Source organism: Phyllobates terribilis, unplaced genomic scaffold (assembly GCF_046119375.1).
Source record: "Phyllobates terribilis strain yellow unplaced genomic scaffold, ASM4611937v1 Scaffold_243__1_contigs__length_2969482, whole genome shotgun sequence".
Lineage (NCBI taxonomy): Eukaryota > Metazoa > Chordata > Amphibia > Anura > Dendrobatidae > Phyllobates > Phyllobates terribilis.
In genome coordinates this window covers 1,651,849-1,675,681 of record NW_027363003.1, presented here as the reverse complement: position 1 = coordinate 1,675,681, position 23,833 = coordinate 1,651,849, and positions in this window count along the sequence as shown.

Sequence of the window (23,833 nt, the reverse complement as noted above, 5' to 3'; positions counted from 1 at the left end):
TTCCATTGTTCTTCGGAATTCTGCAGAAGTTTAAAAATGCTACGGAACTCTTCCATTGTTCTTGGAATTCTGGTGAAGTTTAAAAATGCTACGGAACTCTTCCATTGTTCTCAGAATTCTGCTGAAGCTTATAAATTCTACGGTGCTCTTCCATTGTTCTTGGGAATTCTGCTGAAGTTTGAAAATGCTACGGAACTCTTCCATTGTTCTTCGGAATTCTGCTGAAGTTTAAAAATGCTACGGAACACTTCCTTTGTTCTTCGGAATTCTGCTGAAGTTTAAAAATGCTACGGAACTCTTCCATTGTTCACGGAGTTCTGGTGAAGTTTAAAAATGCTACGGAACTCTTCCATTGTTCTTTGGAATTCTGCTGAAGTTTAAAAATGCTATGGAACTCTGCCATTGTTCTTCTGAATTCTGCTGAAGTTTAGAAATGCTTCGGAACTCTTCCATTGTTCTCGGAATTCTGGTGAAGTTTAAAAATGCTACGGAACTCTTCCATTGTTCTCGGAATTCTGCTGAAGTTTAAAAATGCTACGGAACTCTTCCATTTTTCTTCGGAATTCTGCTGAAGTTTAAAAATGCTACGGAACTTTTCCATTGTTCTTCGGAATTCTGATGAAGTTTAAAAATGCTACGGAACTCTTCCATTGTTCTTCGGAATTCTGCTGAAGTTTAAAAATGCTACGGAACTCTTCCATTGTTTTTCGGAATTCTGCAGAAGTTTAAAAATGCTACGGAACTCTTCCATTTTTCTTGGAATTCTGGTGAAGTTTAAAAATGCTACGGAACTCTTCCATTGTTCTCAGAATTCTGCTGAAGTTTATAAATTCTACGGTACTCTTCCATTGTGCTTGGGAATTCTGCTGAAGTTTAAAAATGTTACGGATCATTTCCATTGTTCTTCGGAATTCTGCTGAAGTTTAAATATGCTACGGAACTCTTCCATTGTTCTTTGGAATTCTGCTGAAGTTTAAAAATGCTACGGAACTCTTCGATTGTTCTTCGGAATTCTGCTGAAGTTTAAAAATGCTACGGAACTCTTCCATTGTTCTTCTGAGTTCTGCTGAAGTTTAAAAATGCTGCGGAACTCTTCCATTGTTCTTCGGAATTCTGATGAAGTTTAAAACTGCAACGGAACTCTTCCATTGTTCTTCGGAATTCTGCTGAAGTTTAAAAATGCTAAGGAACTCTTCTATTGTTCTTCGGAATTCTGCTGAAGTTTAAAAATGCTATGGAACTCTTCCCTTGTTCTCGGAATTCTGGTGAAGTTTAAAAATGCTACGGAACTCTTCCATTGTTCTCGGAATTCTGGTGAAGTTTAAAAATGCTACGGAACTCATCCATTGTTCTCGGAATTCTGCTGAAGTTTAAAAATGCTACGGAACTCTTCCATTGTTCTTCGGAATTCTGCTGAAGTTTAAAAATGGTACGGAACTTTTCCATTGTTCTTCGGAATTCTGACGAAGTTTTAAAAGGCTACGGAACTCTTCCATTGTTCTTCGGAATTCTGCTGAAGTTTAAAAATGCTGTGGAACTCTTCCATTGTTGTTCGGAATTCTGCTGAAGTTTAAAAATGCTACGGAACTCTTCCATTGTTCTTCGGAATTCTGCAGAAGTTTAAAAATGCTACGGAACTCTTCCATTGTTCTTGGAATTCTGGTGAAGTTTAAAAATGCTACGGAACTCTTCCATTGTTCTCAGAATTCTGCTGAAGTTTATAAATTCTACGGTACTCTTCCATTGTTCTTGGGAATTCTGCTGAAGTTTAAAAATGTTACGGATCATTTCCATTGTTCTTCGGAATTCTGCTGAAGTTTAAATATGCTACGGAACTCTTCCATTGTTCTTTGGAATTCTGCTGAAGTTTAAAAATGCTACGGAACTCTTCGATTGTTCTTCGGAATTCTGCTGAAGTTTAAAAATGCTACGGAACTCTTCCATTGTTCTTCTGAGTTCTGCTGAAGTTTAAAAATGCTGCGGAACTCTTCCATTGTTCTTCGGAATTCTGATGAAGTTTAAAACTGCAACGGAACTCTTCCATTGTTCTTCGGAATTCTGCTGAAGTTTAAAAATGCTACGGAACTCTTCTGTTGTTCTTCGGAATTCTGCTGAAGTTTAAAAATGCTATGGAAATCTTCCATTGTTCTCGGAATTCTGGTGAAGTTTAAAAATGCTACGGAACTCTTCCATTGTTCTCGGAATTCTGGTGAAGTTTAAAAATGCTGCGGAACTCATCCATTGTTCTCGGAATTCTGCTGAAGTTTAAAAATGCTACGGAACTCTTCCATTGTTCTTCGGAATTCTGCTGAAGTTTAAAAATGGTACGGAACTTTTCCATTGTTCTTCGGAATTCTGACGAAGTTTAAAAAGGCTACGGAACTCTTCCATTGTTCTTCGGAATTCTGCTGAAGTTTAAAAATGCTACGGAACTCTTCCATTGTTCTTCGGAATTCTGCAGAAGTTTAAAAATGCTACGGAACTCTTCCATTGCTCTTGGAATTCTGGTGAAGTTTAAAAATGCTACGGAACTCTTCCATTGTTCTCAGAATTCTGCTGAAGCTTATAAATTCTACGGTGCTCTTCCATTGTTCTTGGGAATTCTGCTGAAGTTTAAAAATGTTACGGATCAATTCCATTGTTCTTCGGAATTCTGCTGAAGTTTGAAAATGCTACGGAACTCTTCCATTGTTCACGGAATTCTGGTGAAGTTTAAAAATGCTACGGAACTCTTCCATTGTTCTTTGGAATTCTGCTGAAGTTTAAAAATGCTATGGAACTCTTCCATTGTTCTTCTGAATTCTGCTGAAGTTTAAAAATGCTACGGAACTCTTCCATTGTTCTCGGAATTCTGTTGAAGTTTAAAAATGCTACGGAACTCTTCCATTGTTCTCGGAATTCTAGTGAAGTTTAAAAATGCTACGGAACTCTTCCATTGTTCTCGGAATTCTGCTGAAGTTTATAAATGCTATGGAACTCTTCCATTGTTCTTCGGAATTCTGCTGAAGTTTAAAAATGCTACGGAACTTTTCCATTGTTCTTCGGAATTCTGATGAAGTTTAAAAATGCTACGGAACTCTTCCATTGTTCTTCGGAATTCTGCTGAAGTTTAAAAATGCTACGGAACTCTTCCATTGTTCTTCGGAATTCTGCAGAAGTTTAAAAATGCTACGGAACTCTTCCATTGTTCTTGGAATTCTGGTGAAGTTTAAAAATGCTACGGAACTCTTCCATTGTTCTCAGAATTCTGCTGAAGTTTATGAATTCTACGGTACTCTTCCATTGTTCTTGGGAATTCTGCTGAAGTTTAAAAATATTACGGATCATTTCCATTGTTCTTCGGAATTCTGCTGAAGTTTAAATATACTACGGAACTCTTCCATTGTTCTTTGGAATTCTGCTGAAGTTTAAAAATGCTACGGAACTCTTCGATTGTTCTTTGGAATTCTGCTGAAGTTTAAAAATGCTACGGAACTCTTCCTTTGTTCTTCTGAGTTCTGCTGAAGCTTAAAAATGCTGCGGAACTCTTCCATTGTTCTTCGGAATTCTGATGAAGTTTAAAACTGCAACGGAACTCTTCCATTGTTCTTCGGAATTCTGCTGAAGTTTAAAAATGCTACGGAATTCTTCCATTGTTCTCGGAAATCTGGTGAAGTTTAAAAATGCTACGGAACTCATCCATTGTTCTCGGAATTCTGCTGAAGTTTAAAAATGCTACGGAACTCTTCCATTGTTCTTCGGAATTCTGCTGAAGTTTAAAAATGGTACGGAACTTTTCCATTGTTCTTCGGAATTCTGACGAAGTTTAAAAAGGCTACGGAACTCTTCCATTGTTCTTCGGAATTCTGCTGAAGTTTAAAAATGCTACGGAACTCTTCCATTGTTCTTCGGAATTCTGCAGAAGTTTAAAAATGCTACGGAACTCTTCCATTGTTCTTGGAATTCTGGTGAAGTTTAAAAATGCTACGGAACTCTTCCATTGTTCTCAGAATTCTGCTGAAGCTTATAAATTCTACGGTGCTCTTCCATTGTTCTTGGGAATTCTGCTGAAGTTTGAAAATGCTACGGAACTCTTCCATTGTTCTTCGGAATTCTGCTGAAGTTTAAAAATGCTACGGAACACTTCCTTTGTTCTTCGGAATTCTGCTGAAGTTTAAAAATGCTACGGAACTCTTCCATTGTTCACGGAATTCTGGTGAAGTTTAAAAATGCTACGGAACTCTTCCATTGTTCTTTGGAATTCTGCTGAAGTTTAAAAATGCTATGGAACTCTGCCATTGTTCTTCTGAATTCTGCTGAAGTTTAGAAATGCTTCGGAACTCTTCCATTGTTCTCGGAATTCTGGTGAAGTTTAAAAATGCTACGGAACTCTTCCATTGTTCTCGGAATTCTGCTGAAGTTTAAAAATGCTACGGAACTCTTCCATTTTTCTTCGGAATTCTGCTGAAGTTTAAAAATGCTACGGAACTTTTCCATTGTTCTTCGGAATTCTGATGAAGTTTAAAAATGCTACGGAACTCTTCCATTGTTCTTCGGAATTCTGCTGAAGTTTAAAAATGCTACGGAACTCTTCCATTGTTTTTCGGAATTCTGCAGAAGTTTAAAAATGCTACGGAACTCTTCCATTGTTCTTGGAATTCTGGTGAAGTTTAAAAATGCTACGGAACTCTTCCATTGTTCTCAGAATTCTGCTGAAGTTTATAAATTCTACGGTACTCTTCCATTGTGCTTGGGAATTCTGCTGAAGTTTAAAAATGTTACGGATCATTTCCATTGTTCTTCGGAATTCTGCTGAAGTTTAAATATGCTACGGAACTCTTCCATTGTTCTTTGGAATTCTGCTGAAGTTTAAAAATGCTACGGAACTCTTCGATTGTTCTTCGGAATTCTGCTGAAGTTTAAAAATGCTACGGAACTCTTCCATTGTTCTTCTGAGTTCTGCTGAAGTTTAAAAATGCTGCGGAACTCTTCCATTGTTCTTCGGAATTCTGATGAAGTTTAAAACTGCAACGGAACTCTTCCATTGTTCTTCGGAATTCTGCTGAAGTTTAAAAATGCTACGGAACTCTTCTATTGTTCTTCGGAATTCTGCTGAAGTTTAAAAATGCTATGGAACTCTTCCATTGTTCTCGGAATTCTGGTGAAGTTTAAAAATGCTACGGAACTCTTCCATTGTTCTCGGAATTCTGGTGAAGTTTAAAAATGCTACGGAACTCATCCATTGTTCTCGGAATTCTGCTGAAGTTTAAAAATGCTACGGAACTCTTCCATTGTTCTTCGGAATTCTGCTGAAGTTTAAAAATGGTACGGAACTTTTCCATTGTTCTTCGGAATTCTGACGAAGTTTTAAAAGGCTACGGAACTCTTCCATTGTTCTTCGGAATTCTGCTGAAGTTTAAAAATGCTACGGAACTCTTCCATTGTTCTTCGAAATTCTGCAGAAGTTTAAAAATGCTACGGAACTCTTCCATTGTTCTTGGAATTCTGGTGAAGTTTAAAAATGCTACGGAACTCTTCCATTGTTCTCAGAATTCTGCTGAAGCTTATAAATTCTACGGTGCTCTTCCATTGTTCTTGGGAATTCTGCTGAAGTTTAAAAATGTTACGGATCAATTCCATTGTTCTTCGGAATTCTGCTGAAGTTTGAAAATGCTACGGAACTCTTCCATTGTTCACGGAATTCTGGTGAAGTTTAAAAATGCTACGGAACTCTTCCATTGTTCTTTGGAATTCTGCTGAAGTTTAAAAATGCTATGGAACTCTTCCATTGTTCTTCTGAATTCTGCTGAAGTTTAAAAATGCTACGGAACTCTTCCATTGTTCTCGGAATTCTGTTGAAGTTTAAAAATGCTACGGAACTCTTCCATTGTTCTCGGAATTCTGGTGAAGTTTAAAAATGCTACGGAACTCTTCCATTGTTCTCGGAATTCTGCTGAAGTTTAAAAATGCTATGGAACTCTTCCATTGTTCTTCGGAATTCTGCTGAAGTTTAAAAATGCTACGGAACTTTTCCATTGTTCTTCGGAATTCTGATGAAGTTTAAAAATGCTACGGAACTCTTCCATTGTTCTTCGGAATTCTGCTGAAGTTTAAAAATGCTACGGAACTCTTCCATTGTTCTTCGGAATTCTGCAGAAGTTTAAAAATGCTACGGAACTCTTCCATTGTTCTTGGAATTCTGGTGAAGTTTAAAAATGCTACGGAACTCTTCCATTGTTCTCAGAATTCTGCTGAAGTTTATGAATTCTACGGTACTCTTCCATTGTTCTTGGGAATTCTGCTGAAGTTTAAAAATATTACGGATCATTTCCATTGTTCTTCGTAATTCTGCTGAAGTTTAAATATACTACGGAACTCTTCCATTGTTCTTTGGAATTCTGCTGAAGTTTAAAAATGCTACGGAACTCTTCGATTGTTCTTTGGAATTCTGCTGAAGTTTAAAAATGCTACGGAACTCTTCCATTGTTCTTCTGAGTTCTGCTGAAGTTTAAAAATGCTGCGGAACTCTTCCATTGTTCTTTGGAATTCTGATGAAGTTTAAAACTGCAACGGAACTCTTCCATTGTTCTTCGGAATTCTGCTGAAGTTTAAAAATGCTACGGAACTCTTCTATTGTTCTTCGGAATTCTGCTGAAGTTTAAAAATGCTATGGAACTCTTCCATTGTTCTCGGAATTCTGGTGAAGTTTAAAAATGCTAAGGAATTCTTCCATTGTTCTCGGAAATCTGGTGAAGTTTAAAAATGCTACGGAACTCATCCATTGTTCTCGGAATTCTGCTGAAGTTTAAAAATGCTACGGAACTCTTCCATTGTTCTTTGGAATTCTGCTGAAGTTTAAAAATGCTATGGAACTCTGCCATTGTTCTTCTGATTTCTGCTGAAGTTTAAAAATGCTTCGGAACTCTTCCATTGTTCTCGGAATTCTGGTGAAGTTTAAAAATGCTACGGAACTCTTCCATTGTTCTCGGAATTCTGCTGAAGTTTAAAAATGCTACGGAACTCTTCCATTTTTCTTCGGAATTCTGCTGAAGTTTAAAAATGCTACGGAACTTTTCCATTGTTCTTCGGAATTCTGATGAAGTTTAAAAATGCTACGGAACTCTTCCATTGTTCTTCGGAATTCTGCTGAAGTTTAAAAATGCTACGGAACTCTTCCATTGTTTTTCGGAATTCTGCAGAAGTTTAAAAATGCTACGGAACTCTTCCATTGTTCTTGGAATTCTGGTGAAGTTTAAAAATGCTACGGAACTCTTCCATTGTTCTCAGAATTCTGCTGAAGTTTATAAATTCTACGGTACTCTTCCATTGTGCTTGGGAATTCTGCTGAAGTTTAAAAATGTTACGGATCATTTCCATTGTTCTTCGGAATTCTGCTGAAGTTTAAATATGCTACGGAACTCTTCCATTGTTCTTTGGAATTCTGCTGAAGTTTAAAAATGCTACGGAACTCTTCGATTGTTCTTCGGAATTCTGCTGAAGTTTAAAAATGCTACGGAACTCTTCCATTGTTCTTCTGAGTTCTGCTGAAGTTTAAAAATGCTGCGGAACTCTTCCATTGTTCTTCGGAATTCTGATGAAGTTTAAAACTGCAACGGAACTCTTCCATTGTTCTTCGGAATTCTGCTGAAGTTTAAAAATGCTACGGAACTCTTCTATTGTTCTTCGGAATTCTGCTGAAGTTTAAAAATGCTATGGAACTCTTCCATTGTTCTCGGAATTCTGGTGAAGTTTAAAAATGCTACGGAACTCTTCCATTGTTCTCGGAATTCTGGTGAAGTTTAAAAATGCTACGGAACTCATCCATTGTTCTCGGAATTCTGCTGAAGTTTAAAAATGCTACGGAACTCTTCCATTGTTCTTCGGAATTCTGCTGAAGTTTAAAAATGGTACGGAACTTTTCCATTGTTCTTCGGAATTCTGACGAAGTTTTAAAAGGCTACGGAACTCTTCCATTGTTCTTCGGAATTCTGCTGAAGTTTAAAAATGCTACGGAACTCTTCCATTGTTCTTCGAAATTCTGCAGAAGTTTAAAAATGCTACGGAACTCTTCCATTGTTCTTGGAATTCTGGTGAAGTTTAAAAATGCTACGGAACTCTTCCATTGTTCTCAGAATTCTGCTGAAGCTTATAAATTCTACGGTGCTCTTCCATTGTTCTTGGGAATTCTGCTGAAGTTTAAAAATGTTACGGATCAATTCCATTGTTCTTCGGAATTCTGCTGAAGTTTGAAAATGCTACGGAACTCTTCCATTGTTCACGGAATTCTGGTGAAGTTTAAAAATGCTACGGAACTCTTCCATTGTTCTTTGGAATTCTGCTGAAGTTTAAAAATGCTATGGAACTCTTCCATTGTTCTTCTGAATTCTGCTGAAGTTTAAAAATGCTACGGAACTCTTCCATTTTTCTCGGAATTCTGTTGAAGTTTAAAAATGCTACGGAACTCTTCCATTGTTCTCGGAATTCTGGTGAAGTTTAAAAATGCTACGGAACTCTTCCATTGTTCTCGGAATTCTGCTGAAGTTTAAAAATGCTATGGAACTCTTCCATTGTTCTTCGGAATTCTGCTGAAGTTTAAAAATGCTACGGAACTTTTCCATTGTTCTTCGGAATTCTGATGAAGTTTAAAAATGCTACGGAACTCTTCCATTGTTCTTCGGAATTCTGCTGAAGTTTAAAAATGCTACGGAACTCTTCCATTGTTCTTCGGAATTCTGCAGAAGTTTAAAAATGCTACGGAACTCTTCCATTGTTCTTGGAATTCTGGTGAAGTTTAAAAATGCTACGGAACTCTTCCATTGTTCTTCGGAATTCTGCTGAAGTTTAAAAATGGTACGGAACTTTTCCATTGTTCTTCGGAATTCTGACGAAGTTTTAAAAGGCTACGGAACTCTTCCATTGTTCTTCGGAATTCTGCTGAAGTTTAAAAATGCTACGGAACTCTTCCATTGTTCTTCGAAATTCTGCAGAAGTTTAAAAATGCTACGGAACTCTTCCATTGTTCTTGGAATTCTGGTGAAGTTTAAAAATGCTACGGAACTCTTCCATTGTTCTCAGAATTCTGCTGAAGCTTATAAATTCTACGGTGCTCTTCCATTGTTCTTGGGAATTCTGCTGAAGTTTAAAAATGTTACGGATCAATTCCATTGTTCTTCGGAATTCTGCTGAAGTTTGAAAATGCTACGGAACTCTTCCATTGTTCACGGAATTCTGGTGAAGTTTAAAAATGCTACGGAACTCTTCCATTGTTCTTTGGAATTCTGCTGAAGTTTAAAAATGCTATGGAACTCTTCCATTGTTCTTCTGAATTCTGCTGAAGTTTAAAAATGCTACGGAACTCTTCCATTTTTCTCGGAATTCTGTTGAAGTTTAAAAATGCTACGGAACTCTTCCATTGTTCTCGGAATTCTGGTGAAGTTTAAAAATGCTACGGAACTCTTCCATTGTTCTCGGAATTCTGCTGAAGTTTAAAAATGCTATGGAACTCTTCCATTGTTCTTCGGAATTCTGCTGAAGTTTAAAAATGCTACGGAACTTTTCCATTGTTCTTCGGAATTCTGATGAAGTTTAAAAATGCTACGGAACTCTTCCATTGTTCTTCGGAATTCTGCTGAAGTTTAAAAATGCTACGGAACTCTTCCATTGTTCTTCGGAATTCTGCAGAAGTTTAAAAATGCTACGGAACTCTTCCATTGTTCTTGGAATTCTGGTGAAGTTTAAAAATGCTACGGAACTCTTCCATTGTTCTCAGAATTCTGCTGAAGTTTATGAATTCTACGGTACTCTTCCATTGTTCTTGGGAATTCTGCTGAAGTTTAAAAATATTACGGATCATTTCCATTGTTCTTTGGAATTCTGCTGAAGTTTAAATATACTACGGAACTCTTCCATTGTTCTTTGGAATTCTGCTGAAGTTTAAAAATGCTACGGAACTCTTCGATTGTTCTTTGGAATTCTGCTGAAGTTTAAAAATGCTACGGAACTCTTCCATTGTTCTTCTGAGTTCTGCTGAAGTTTAAAAATGCTGCGGAACTCTTCCATTGTTCTTCGGAATTCTGATGAAGTTTAAAACTGCAACGGAACTCTTCCATTGTTCTTCGGAATTCTGCTGAAGTTTAAAAATGCTACGGAACTCTTCTATTGTTCTTCGGAATTCTGCTGAAGTTTAAAAATGCTATGGAACTCTTCCATTGTTCTCGGAATTCTGGTGAAGTTTAAAAATGCTACGGAATTCTTCCATTGTTCTCGGAAATCTGGTGAAGTTTAAAAATGCTACGGAACTCATCCATTGTTCTCGGAATTCTGCTGAAGTTTAAAAATGTTACGGAACTCTTCCATTGTTCTTCGGAATTCTGCTGAAGTTTAAAAATGGTACGGAACTTTTCCATTGTTCTTCGGAATTCTGACGAAGTTTAAAAAGGCTACGGAACTCTTCCATTGTTCTTCGGAATTCTGCTGAAGTTTAAAAATGCTACGGAACTCTTCCATTGTTCTTCGGAATTCTGCAGAAGTTTAAAAATGCTACGGAACTCTTCCATTGTTCTTGGAATTCTGGTGAAGTTTAAAAATGCTACGGAACTCTTCCATTGTTCTCAGAATTCTGCTGAAGCTTATAAATTCTACGGTGCTCTTCCATTGTTCTTGGGAATTCTGCTGAAGTTTGAAAATGCTACGGAACTCTTCCATTGTTCTTGGGAATTCTGCTGAAGTTTAAAAATGCTACGGAACACTTCCTTTGTTCTTCGGAATTCTGCTGAAGTTTAAAAATGGTACGGAACTCTTCCATTGTTCACGGAATTCTGGTGAAGTTTAAAAATGCTACGGAACTCTTCCATCGTTCTTTGGAATTCTGCTGAAGTTTAAAAATGCTATGGAACTCTTCCATTGTTCTTCTGAATTCTGCTGAAGTTTAAAAATGCTTCGGAACTCTTCCATTGTTCTCGGAATTCTGGTGAAGTTTAAAAATGCTACGGAACTCTTCCATTGTTCTCGGAATTCTGCTGAAGTTTAAAAATGCTACGGAACTCTTCCATTTTTCTTCGGAATTCTGCTGAAGTTTAAAAATGCTACGGAACTTTTCCATTGTTCTTCGGAATTCTGATGAAGTTTAAAAATGCTACGGAACTCTTCCATTGTTCTTCGGAATTCTGCTGAAGTTTAAAAATGCTACGGAACTCTTCCATTGTTTTTCGGAATTCTGCAGAAGTTTAAAAATGCTACGGAACTCTTCCATTGTTCTTGGAATTCTGGTGAAGTTTAAAAATGCTACGGAACTCTTCCATTGTTCTCAGAATTCTGCTGAAGTTTATAAATTCTACGGTACTCTTCCATTGTTCTTGGGAATTCTGCTGAAGCTTAAAAATGTTACGGATCATTTCCATTGTTCTTCGGAATTCTGCTGAAGTTTAAATATGCTACGGAACTCTTCCATTGTTCTTTGGAATTCTGCTGAAGTTTAAAAATGCTACGGAACTCTTCGATTGTTCTTCGGAATTCTGCTGAAGTTTAAAAATGCTACGGAACTCTTCCATTGTTCTTCTGAGTTCTGCTGAAGTTTAAAAATGCTGCGGAACTCTTCCATTGTTCTTCGGAATTCTGATGAAGTTTAAAACTGCAACGGAACTCTTCCATTGTTCTTCGGAATTCTGCTGAAGTTTAAAAATGCTACGGAACTCTTCTATTGTTCTTCGGAATTCTGCTGAAGTTTAAAAATGCTATGGAACTCTTCCATTGTTCTCGGAATTCTGGTGAAGTTTAAAAATGCTACGGAACTCTTCCATTGTTCTCGGAATTCTGGTGAAGTTTAAAAATGCTACGGAACTCATCCATTGTTCTCGGAATTCTGCTGAAGTTTAAAAATGCAACGGAACTCTTCCATTGTTCTTCGGAATTCTGCTGAAGTTTAAAAATGGTACGGAACTTTTCCATTGTTCTTCGGAATTCTGACGAAGTTTTAAAAGGCTACGGAACTCTTCCATTGTTCTTCGGAATTCTGCTGAAGTTTAAAAATGCTACGGAACTCTTCCATTGTTCTTCGAAATTCTGCAGAAGTTTAAAAATGCTACGGAACTCTTCCATTGTTCTTGGAATTCTGGTGAAGTTTAAAAATGCTACGGAACTCTTCCATTGTTCTCAGAATTCTGCTGAAGCTTATAAATTCTACGGTGCTCTTCCATTGTTCTTGGGAATTCTGCTGAAGTTTAAAAATGTTACGGATCAATTCCATTGTTCTTCGGAATTCTGCTGAAGTTTGAAAATGCTACGGAGCTCTTCCATTGTTCACGGAATTCTGGTGAAGTTTAAAAATGCTACGGAACTCTTCCATTGTTCTTTGGAATTCTGCAGAAGTTTAAAAATGCTATGGAACTCTTCCATTGTTCTCGGAATTCTGGTGAAGTTTAAAAATGCTACGGAACTCTTTCATTGTTCTCGGAATTCTGGTGAAGTTTAAAAATGCTACGGAACTCATCCATTGTTCTCGGAATTCTGCTGAAGTTTAAAAATGCTACGGAAATCTTCCATTGTTCTTCGGAATTCTGCTGAAGTTTAAAAATGGTACGGAACTTTCCCATTGTTCTTCGGAATTCTGACGAAGTTTAAAAAGGCTACGGAACTCTTCCATTGTTCTTCGGAATTCTGCTGAAGTTTAAAAATGCTACGGAATTCTTCCATTGTTCTTCGGAATTCTGCAGAAGTTTAAAAATGCTACGGAACTCTTCCATTGTTCTTGGAATTCTGGTGAAGTTTAAAAATGCTACAGAACTCTTCCATTGTTCTCAGAATTCTGCTGAAGCTTATAAATTCTACGGTGCTCTTCCATTGTTCTTGGGAATTCTGCTGAAGTTTAAAAATGTTACGGATCAATTCCATTGTTCTTCGGAATTCTGCTGAAGTTTAAAAATGCTACGGAACTTTTCCATTGTTCTTCGGAATTCTGCTGAAGTTTAAAAATGCTACGGAACTCTTCCATTGTTCTCAGAATTCTGCTGAAGCTTATAAATTCTACGGTGCTCTTCCATTGTTCTTGGGAATTCTGCTGAAGTTTAAAAATGCTACGGAACTCTTCCCTTGTTTTGCGGAATTCTTCTGAAGTTTATAAATTCTACGGTACTCTTCCATTGTTCTTGGGAATTCTGGTGAAGTTTAAAAATGCTACGGAACTCTTCCATTGTTCTCAGAATTCTGCTGAAGTTTATAAATTCTACGGTACTCTTCCATTGTTCTTGGGAATTCTGCTGAAGTTTAAAAATGTTACGGATCATTTCCATTGTTCTTCGGAATTCTGCTGAAGTTTAAATATGCTACGGAACTCTTCCATTGTTCTTTGGAATTCTGCTGAAGTTTAAAAATGCTACGGAACTCTTCGATTGTTCTTCGGAATTCTGCTGAAGTTTAAAAATGCTACGGAACTATTCCATTGTTCTTCTGAGTTCTGCTGAAGTTTAAAAATGCTGCGGAACTCTTCCATTGTTCTTCGGAATTCTGATGAAGTTTAAAACTGCAACGGAACTCTTCCAGTGTTCTTCGGAATTCTGCTGAAGTTTAAAAATGCTACGGAACTCTTCTATTGTTCTTCGGAATTCTGCTGAAGTTTAAAAATGCTATGGAACTCTTCCATTGTTCTCGGAATTCTGGTGAAGTTTAAAAATGCTACGGAACTCTTCCATTGTTCTCGGAATTCTGGTGAAGTTTAAAAATGCTACGGAACTCATCCATTGTTCTCGGAATTCTGCTGAAGTTTAAAAATGGTACGGAACTTTTCCATTGTTCTTCGGAATTCTGACGAAGTTTTAAAAGGCTACGGAACTCTTCCATTGTTCTTCGGAATTCTGCTGAAGTTTAAAAATGCTACGGAACTCTTCCATTGTTCTTCGAAATTCTGCAGAAGTTTAAAAATGCTACGGAACTCTTCCATTGTTCTTGGAATTCTGGTGAAGTTTAAAAATGCTACGGAACTCTTCCATTGTTCTCAGAATTCTGCTGAAGCTTATAAATTCTACGGTGCTCTTCCATTGTTCTTGGGAATTCTGCTGAAGTTTAAAAATGTTACGGATCAATTCCATTGTTCTTCGGAATTCTGCTGAAGTTTGAAAATGCTACGGAGCTCTTCCATTGTTCACAGAATTCTGCTGAAGTTTAAAAATGCTACGGAACTCTTCCATTGTTCTTTGGAATTCTGCAGAAGTTTAAAAATGCTATGGAACTCTTCCATTGTTCTCGGAATTCTGGTGAAGTTTAAAAATGCTACGGAACTCTTTCATTGTTCTCGGAATTCTGGTGAAGTTTAAAAATGCTACGGAACTCATCCATTGTTCTCGGAATTCTGCTGAAGTTTAAAAATGCTACGGAACTCTTCCATTGTTCTTCGGAATTCTGCTGAAGTTTAAAAATGGTATGGAACTTTCCCATTGTTCTTCGGAATTCTGACGAAGTTTAAAAAGGCTACGGAACTCTTCCATTGTTCTTCGGAATTCTGCTGAAGTTTAAAAATGCTACGGAATTCTTCCATTGTTCTTCGGAATTCTGCAGAAGTTTAAAAATGCTACGGAACTCTTCCATTGTTCTTGGAATTCTGGTGAAGTTTAAAAATGCTACGGAACTCTTCCATTGTTCTCAGAATTCTGCTGAAGCTTATAAATTCTACGGTGCTCTTCCATTGTTCTTGGGAATTCTGCTGAAGTTTAAAAATGTTACGGATCAATTCCATTGTTCTTCGGAATTCTGCTGAAGTTTAAAAATGCTACGGAACTTTTCCATTGTTCTTCGGAATTCTGCTGAAGTTTAAAAATGCTACGGAACTCATCCATTGTTCTTCGGAATTCTGCTGAAGTTTAAAAATGCTACGGAACTCTTCCCTTGTTTTGCGGAATTCTTCTGAAGTTTATAAATGCTACAGAACTCTTCTCTTGTTCTTCAGAATTCTGCTGAAGTTTAAAAATGCTACGGAACACTTCCTTTGTTCTTCGGAATTCTGCTGAAGTTTAAAAATGCTACAGAACTCTTCCATTGTTCACGGTATTCTGGTGAAGTTTAAAAATGCTACGGAACTCTTCCATTGTTCTTCGGAATTCTGCTGAAGTTTAAAATTGCTACGGGACACTTCCATTGTTCTTCTGAGTTCTGCTGAAGTTTAAAAAGGCTACGGAACTCTTCCATTGTTCTTTGGAATTCTGATGAAGTTTAAAACTGCAACGGAACTCTTCCATTGTTCTTCGGAATTCTGCTGAAGTTGAAAAATGCTACGGAACTCTTCCATTGTTCTTCGGAATTCTGCTGAAGTTTAAAAATGCTACGGAACTCTTCCATTGTTCTCGGAATTCTGGTGAAGTTTAAAAATGCTGCGGAACTCATCCATTGTTCTTGGAATTCTGATGAAGTTTAAAAATGCTACGGAACTCTTCCATTGTTCTTCGGAATTCTGCTGTAATTTAAAAATGCTACGGAACTCTTCCATTGTTCTTCGGAATTCTGCTGAAGTTTAAAAATGCTACGGAACTCTTCCATTGTTCTTCGGAATTCTGCTGAAGTTTAAAAATGCTATGGAACTCTTCCATTGTTTTTCGGAATTCTGCTGAAGTTTAAAAATGCTGTGGAACTCTTCCATTGTTCTCGGAATTCTTCTGAAGTTTGAAAATGCTACGGAACTCTTCCATTGTTCTTCAGAATACTGCTGAAGTTTAAAAATGCTACGGAACACTTCCTTTGTTCTTCGGAATTCTGCTGAAGTTTAAAAATGCTACAGAACTCTTCTCTTGTTCTTCAGAATTCTGCTGAAGTTTAAAAATGCTACGGAACACTTCCTTTGTTCTTCCGAATTCTGCTGAAGTTTAAAAATGCTACAGAACTCTTCCATTGTTCACGGTATTCTGGTGAAGTTTAAAAATGCTACGGAACTCTTCCATTGTTCTTCGGAATTCTGCTGAAGTTTAAAAATGCTACGGGACTCTTCCATTGTTCTTCTGAGTTCTGCTGAAGTTTAAAAAGGCTACGGAACTCTTCCATTGTTCTTCGGAATTCTGATGAAGTTTAAAACTGCAACGGAACTCTTCCATTGTTCTTCGGAATTCTGCTGAAGTTTAAAAATGCTACGGAACACTTCCATTGTTCTTCGGAATTCTGCTGAAGTTTAAAAATGCTACGGAACTCTTCCATTGTTCTCGGAATTCTGCTGAAGTTTAAAAATGACTGCGAACTCATCCATTGTTCTCGGAATTCTGCTGAAGTTTAAAAATGCTACGGAACTCTTCCATTGTTCTTCAGAATACTGCTGAAGTTTAAAAATGCTACGGAACACTTCCTTTGTTCTTCGGAATTCTGCTGAAGTTTAAAAATGCTACGGAACTCTTCCAATGTTCACGGAATTCTGGTGAAGTTTAAAAATGCTACGGAACTCTTCCATTGTTATTCTTAATTCTGCTGAAGTTTACAAATGCTACGGAACTCTTCCATTGTTCTTCGGAATTCTGCTGAAGTCTAAAAATGCTATGGAACTCTTCCATTGTTCTTCTGAATTCTGCTGAAGTTTAAAAATGCTACGGAACTCTTCCATTGTTCACGGAATTCTGGTGAAGTTTAAAAATGCTACGGAACTCTTCCATTGTTATTCTTAATTCTGCGGAAGTTTAAAAATGCTACGGAACTCTTCCATTGTTCTTCGGAATTCTGCTGAAGTTTAAAAATGCTATGGAACTCTTCCATTGTTCTTCTGAATTCTGCTGAAGTTTAAAAATGCTACGGAACTCTTCCATTGTTCTCGGAATTCTGTTGAAGTTTAAAAATGCTACGGAACTCTTCCATTGTTCTCGGAATTCTGGTGAAGTTTAAAAATGCTACGGAACTCTTCCTTTGTTCTCAGAATTCTGCTCAAGTTTAAAAATGCTATGGAACTCTTCCATTGTTCTTCGGAATTCTGCTGAAGTTTAAAAATGCTACGGAACTTTTCCATTGTTCTTCAGAATTCTGATGAAGTTTAAAAATGCTACGGAACTCTTCCATTGTTCTTCGGAATTCTGCTGAAGTTTAAAAATGCTACGGAACTCTTCCATTGTTCTTCGGAATTCTGCAGAAGTTTAAAAATGCTACGGAAATCTTCCATTGTTCTTGGAATTCTGGTGAAGTTTAAAAATGCTACGGAACTCTTCCATTGTTCTCAGAATTCTGCTGAAGTTTATAAATTCTACGGTACTCTTCCATTGTTCTTGGGAATTCTGCTGAAGTTTAAAAATGTTACGGATCATTTCCATTGTTCTTCGGAATTCTGCTGAAGTTTAAATATGCTACGGAACTCTTCCATTGTTCTTCGGAATTCTGCTGAAGTTTAAAAATGCTACGGAACTCTTTGATTGTTCTTCGGAATTCTGCTGAAGTTTAAAAATGTTACAGAACTCTTCCATTGTTCTTCTGAGTTCTGCTGAAGTTTAAAAATGCTACGGAACTCTTCCATTGTTATTCTTAATTCTGCTGAAGTTTAAACATGCTACGGAACTCTTCCATTGTTCTTCGGAATTCTGCTGTAATTTAAAAATGCTACGGAACTCTTCCATTGTTCTTCGGAATTCTACTGAAGTTTAAAAATGCTACGGAACTCTTCCATTGTTCTTCGGAATTCTGCTGAAGTTTAAAAATGCTACGGAACTCTTCCATTGTTTTTCGGAATTCTGCCGAAGTTCAAAAATGCTGAGGAACTCTTCCATTGTTCTCGGAATTCTTTTGAAGTTTGAAAATGCTACGGAACTCTTCCATTGTTCTTCAGAATACTGCTGAAGTTTAAAAATGCTACGGAACACTTCCTTTGTTCTTCGGAATTCTGCTGAAGTTTAAAAATGCTACAGAACTCTTCCATTGTTCACGGTATTCTGGTGAAGTTTAAAAATGCTACGGAACTCTTCCATTGTTCTCGGAATTCTGCTGAAGTTTAAAAATGCTACGGAACTCTTCCATTTTTCTTCGGAATTCTGCTGAAGTTTAAAAATGCTACGGAACTTTTCCATTGTTCTTCGGAATTCTGATGAAGTTTAAAAATGCTACGGAACTCTTCCATTGTTCTTCGGAATTCTGCTGAAGTTTAAAACTGCTACGGAACTCTTCCATTGTTTTTCGGAATTCTGCAGAAGTTTAAAAATGCTACGGAACTCTTCCATTGTTCTTGGAATTCTGGTGAAGTTTAAAAATGCTACGGAACTCTTCCATTGTTCTCAGAATTCTGCTGAAGTTTATAAATTCTACGGTACTCTTCCATTGTTCTTGGGAATTCTGCTGAAGTTTAAAAATGTTACGGATCATTTCCATTGTTCTTCGGAATTCTGCTGAAGTTTAAATATGCTACGGAACTCTTCCATTGTTCTTTGGAATTCTGCTGAAGTTTAAAAATGCTACGGAACTCTTCGATTGTTCTTCGGAATTCTGCTGAAGTTTAAAAATGCTACGGAACTCTTCCATTGTTCTTCTGAGTTCTGCTGAAGTTTAAAAATGCTGCGGAACTCTTCCATTGTTCTTCGGAATTCTGATGAAGTTTAAAACTGCAACGGAACTCTTCCATTGTTCTTCGGAATTCTGCTGAAGTTTAAAAATGCTACGGAACTCTTCTATTGTTCTTCGGAATTCTGCTGAAGTTTAAAAATGCTGTGGAACTCTTCCATTGTTCTCGGAATTCTGGTGAAGTTTAAAAATGCTACGGAACTCTTCCATTGTTCTCGGAATTCTGGTGAAGTTTAAAAATGCTACGGAACTCATCCATTGTTCTCGGAATTCTGCTGAAGTTTAAAAATGCTACGGAACTCTTCCATTGTTCTTCTGAATTCTGCTGAAGTTTAAAAATGGTACGGAACTTTTCCATTGTTCTTCGGAATTCTGCTGAAGTTTAAAAATGCTACGGAACTTTTCCATTGTTCTTTGGAATTCTGATGAAGTTTAAAAATGCTACGGAACTCTTCCATTATTCTCAGAATTCTGCTGAAGCTTATAAATTCTGCGGTACTCTTCCATTGTTCTTGGGAATTCTGCTGAAGTTTAAAAATGTTACGGATCATTTCCATTGTTCTTCGGAATTCTGCTGAAGTTTAAATATGCTACAGAACTCTTCCATTGTTCTTCGGAATTCTGCTGAAGTTTAAAAATGCTACGGAACTGTTCGATTGTTCTTCTGAGTTCTGCTGAAGTTTAAAAATGCTGCGGAACTCTTCCATTGTTCTTCGGAATTCTGATGAAGTTTAAAACTGCAACGGAACTCTTCCATTGTTCTTCGGAATTCTGCTGAAGTTTAAAAATGCTACGGAACACTTCCATTGTTCTTCGGAATTCTGCTGAAGTTTAAAAATGCTATGGAACTCTTCCATTGTTCTTGGAATTCTGGTGAAGTTGAAAAATGCTACGGAACTCTTCCATTGTTCTCGGAATTCTGGTGAAGTTTAAAAATGCTACGGAACTCATCCATTGTTCTCGGAATTCTGCTGAAGTTTAAAAATGCTACGGAACTCTTCCATTGTTCTTCGGAATTCTGCTGAAGTTTAAAAATGCTACGGAATTCTTTCATTGTTCTTCGGAATTCTGCAGAAGTTTAAAAATGCTACGGAACTCTTCCATCGTTCTTGGAATTCTGGTGAAGTTTAAAAATGCTACGGAACTCTTCCATTGTTCTCAGAATTCTGCTGAAGCTTATAAATTCTACGGTGCTCTTCCATTGTTCTTGGGAATTCTGCTGAAGTTTAAAAATGTTACGGATCAATTCCATTGTTCTTCGGAATTCTGCTGAAGTTTAAAAATGCTACGGAACTCTTCCATTATTCTCAGAATTCTGCTGAAGTTTATAAATTCTGCGGTACTCTTCCATTGTTCTTGGGAATTCTGCTGAAGTTTAAAAATGTTACGGATCATTTCCATTGTTCTTCGGAATTCTGCTGAAGTTTAAATATGCTACAGAACTCTTCCATTGTTCTTCGGAATTCTGCTGAAGTTTAAAAATGCTACGGAACTGTTCGATTGTTCTTCGGAATTCTGCTGAAGTTTAAAAATGCTACGGAACTCTTCCATTGTTCTTCTGAGTTCTGCTGAAGTTTAAAAATGCTGCGGAACTCTTCCATTGTTCTTCGGAATTCTGATGAAGTTTAAAACTGCAACGGAACTCTTCCATTGTTCTTCGGAATTCTGCTGAAGTTTAAAAATGCTACGGAACTCTTCCATTGTTCTTCGGAATTCTGCTGAAGTTTAAAAATGCTATGGAACTCTTCCATTGTTCTTGGAATTCTGGTGAAGTTGAAAAATGCTACGGAACTCTTCCATTGTTCTCGGAATTCTGGTGAAGTTTAAAAATGCTACGGAACTCATCCATTGTTCTCGGAATTCTGCTGAAGTTTAAAAATGCTACGGAACTCTTCCATTGTTCTTCGGAATTCTGCTGAAGTTTAAAAATGCTACGGAATTCTTTCATTGTTCTTCGGAATTCTGCAGAAGTTTAAAAATGCTACGGAACTCTTCCATCGTTCTTGGAATTCTGGTGAAGTTTAAAAATGCTACGGAACTCTTCCATTGTTCTCAGAATTCTGCTGAAGCTTATAAATTCTACGGTGCTCTTCCATTGTTCTTGGGAATTCTGCTGAAGTTTAAAAATGTTACGGATCAATTCCATTGTTCTTCGGAATTCTGCTGAAGTTTAAAAATGCTACGGAACTCTTCCATTGTTCTTCGGAATTCTGCTGAAGTTTAAAAATGCTACGGAACTCTTCCATTGTTCTTCGGAATTCTGCTGAAGTTTAAAAATGCTACAGAACTCTTTCATTGTTTTGCGGAATTCTGCTGAAGTTTAAAAATGCTACGGAAAACTTCCATTTTTCTCGGAATTCTTCTGAAGTTTAAAAATGCTGCAGAACTCTTCTCTTGTTCTTCAGAATTCTGCTGAAGTTTAAAAATGCTACGGAACACTTCCTTTGTTCTTCGGAATTCTGCTGAAGTTTAAAAATGCTACAGAACTCTTCCATTTTTCACGGTATTCTGGTGAAGTTTAAAAATGCTACGGAACTCTTCCGTTGTTCTTCTGAATTCTGCTGAAGTTTAGAAATGCTACGGGACTCTTCCATTGTTCTTCTGAGTTCTGCTGAAGTTTAAAAAGGCTACGGAACTCTTCCATTGTTCTTCGGAATTCTGATGAAGTTTAAAACTGCAACGGAACTCTTCCATTGTTCTTCGGAATTCTGCTGAAGTTTAAAAATGCTACGGAACACTTCCTTTGTTCTTCGGAATTCTGCTGAAGTTTAAAAATGCTACAGAACTCTTCCATTGTTCTTGGGAATTCTGCTGAAGTTTAAAAATGCTACGGAACTCTTCCATTGTTCTTCGGAATTCTGCTGAAGTTTAAAAATGCTACGGGACTCTTCCATTGTTCTTCTGAGTTCTGCTGAAGTTTAAAAAGGCTACGGAACTCTTCCATTGTTCTTCGGAATTCTGATGAAGTTTAAAACTGCAACGGAACTCTTCCATTGTTCTTCGGAATTCTGCTGAAGTTTAAAAATGCTACGGAACACTTCCATTGTTCTTCGGAATTCTGCTGAAGTTTAAAAATGCTACGGAACTCTTCCATTGTTCTCGGAATTCTGGTGAAGTTTAAAAATGACTGCGGAACTCATCCATTGTTCTCGGAATTCTGCTGAAGTTTAAAAATGCTACGGAACTCTTCCATTTTTCTTCTGAGTTCTGCTGAAGTTTAAAAATGCTGTGGAACTCTTCAATTGTTCTTCGGAATTCTGATGAAGTTTAAAACTGCAACGGAACTCTTCCATTGTTCTTCGGAATTCTGCTGAAGTTTAAAAATGCTACGGAACTCTTCCATTGTTTTTCGGAATTCTGCTGAAGTTTAAAAATGCTGTGGAGCTCTTCCATTGTTCTCGGAATTCTTCTGAAGTTTGAAAATGCTACGGAACTCTTCCATTGTTCTTCAGAATTCTGCTGAAGTTTAAAAATGCTACGGAACACTTCCTTTGTTCTTCGGAATTCTGCTGAAGTTTAAAAATGCTACAGAACTCTTCCATTGTTCACGGTATTCTGGTGAAGTTTAAAAATACTACGGAACTCTTCCATTGTTCTTCGGAATTCTGCTGAAGTTTAAAAATGCTACGTAACTCTTCCATTGTTTTGCGGAATTCTTCTGAAGTTTATAAATGCTACAGAACTCTTCTCTTGTTCTTCAGAATTCTGCTGAAGTTTAAAAATGTTACGGAACACTGCCTTTGTTCTTCGGAATTCTGCTGAAGTTTAAAATGCTACAGAACTCTTCCATTGTTCACGGTATTCTGGTGAAGTTTAAAAATGCTACGGAACTCTTCCATTGTTCTTCGGAATTCTGCTGAAGTTTAAAATTGCTACGGGACTCTTCCATTGTTCTTCTGAGTTCTGCTGAAGTTTAAAAAGGCTACGGAACTCTTCCATTGTTCTTCGGAATTCTGATGAAGTTTAAAACTGCAACGGAACTCTTCCATTGTTCTTCGGAATTCTGCTGAAGTTTAAAAATGCTACGGAACTCTTCCATTGTTCTTCGGAATTCTGCTGAAGTTTAAAAATGCTACGGAACTCTTCCATTGTTCTCGGAATTCTGGTGAAGTTTAAAAATGCTGCGGAACTCATCCATTGTTCTTGGAATTCTGCTGAAGTTTAAAAATGCTACGGAACTCTTCCATTGTTATTCAGAATTCTGCTGTAATTAAAAAATGCTACGGAACTCTTCCATTGTTCTTCGGAATTCTGCTGAAGTTTAAAAATGCTACGGAACTCTTCCATTGTTCTTCGGAATTCTGCTGAAGTTTAAAAATGCTATGGAACTCTTCCATTATTTTTCGGAATTCTGCTGAAGTTTAAAAATGCTGTGGAACTCTTCCATTGTTCTCGGAATTCTTCTGAAGTTTGAAAATGCTACGGAACTCTTCCATTGTTCTTCAGAATACTGCTGAAGTTTAAAAATGCTACAGAACTCTTCTCTTGTTCTTCAGAATTCTGCTGAAGTTTAAAAATGCTACGGAACAGTTCCTTTGTTCTTCGGAATTCTGCTGAAGTTTAAAAATGCTACAGAACTCTTCCATTGTTCACGGTATTCTGGTGAAGTTTAAAAATGCTACGGAACTCTTCCATTGTTCTTCGGAATTCTGTTGAAGTTTAAAAATGCTACGGGACTCTTCCATTGTTCTTCTGAGTTCTGCTGAAGTTTAAAAAGGCTACGGAACTCTTCCATTGTTCTTCGGAATTCTGATGAAGTTTAAAACTGCAACGGAACTCTTCCATTGATCTTGGAATTCTGGTGAAGTTTAAAAATGCTACGGAACTCTTCCATTGTTCTCAGAATTCTGCTGAAGCTTATAAATTCTACGGTGCTCTTCCATTGTTCTTGGGAATTCTGCTGAAGTTTAAAAATGTTACGGATCAATTCCATTGTTCTTCGGAATTCTGCTGAAGTTTGAAAATGCTACGGAACTCTTCCATTGTTCTTCGGAATTCTGCTGAAGTTTAAAAATGCTGTGGAACTCTTCCATTGTTCTTCGGAATTCTGCTGAAGTTTAAAAATGCTACGGAACTCTTCCATTGTTCTTCGGAATTCTGCAGAAGTTTAAAAATGCTACGGAACTCTTCCATTGTTCTTGGAATTCTGGTGAAGTTTAAAAATGCTACGGAACTCTTCCATTGTTCTCAGATTTCTGATGAAGTTTATAAATTCTACGGTACTCTTCCATTGTTCTTGGGAATTCTGCTGAAGTTTAAAAATGTTACGGATCATTTCCATTGTTCTTCGGAATTCTGCTGAAGTTTAAACATGCTACGGAACTCTTCCATTGTTCTTCGGAATTCTGCTGAAGTTTAA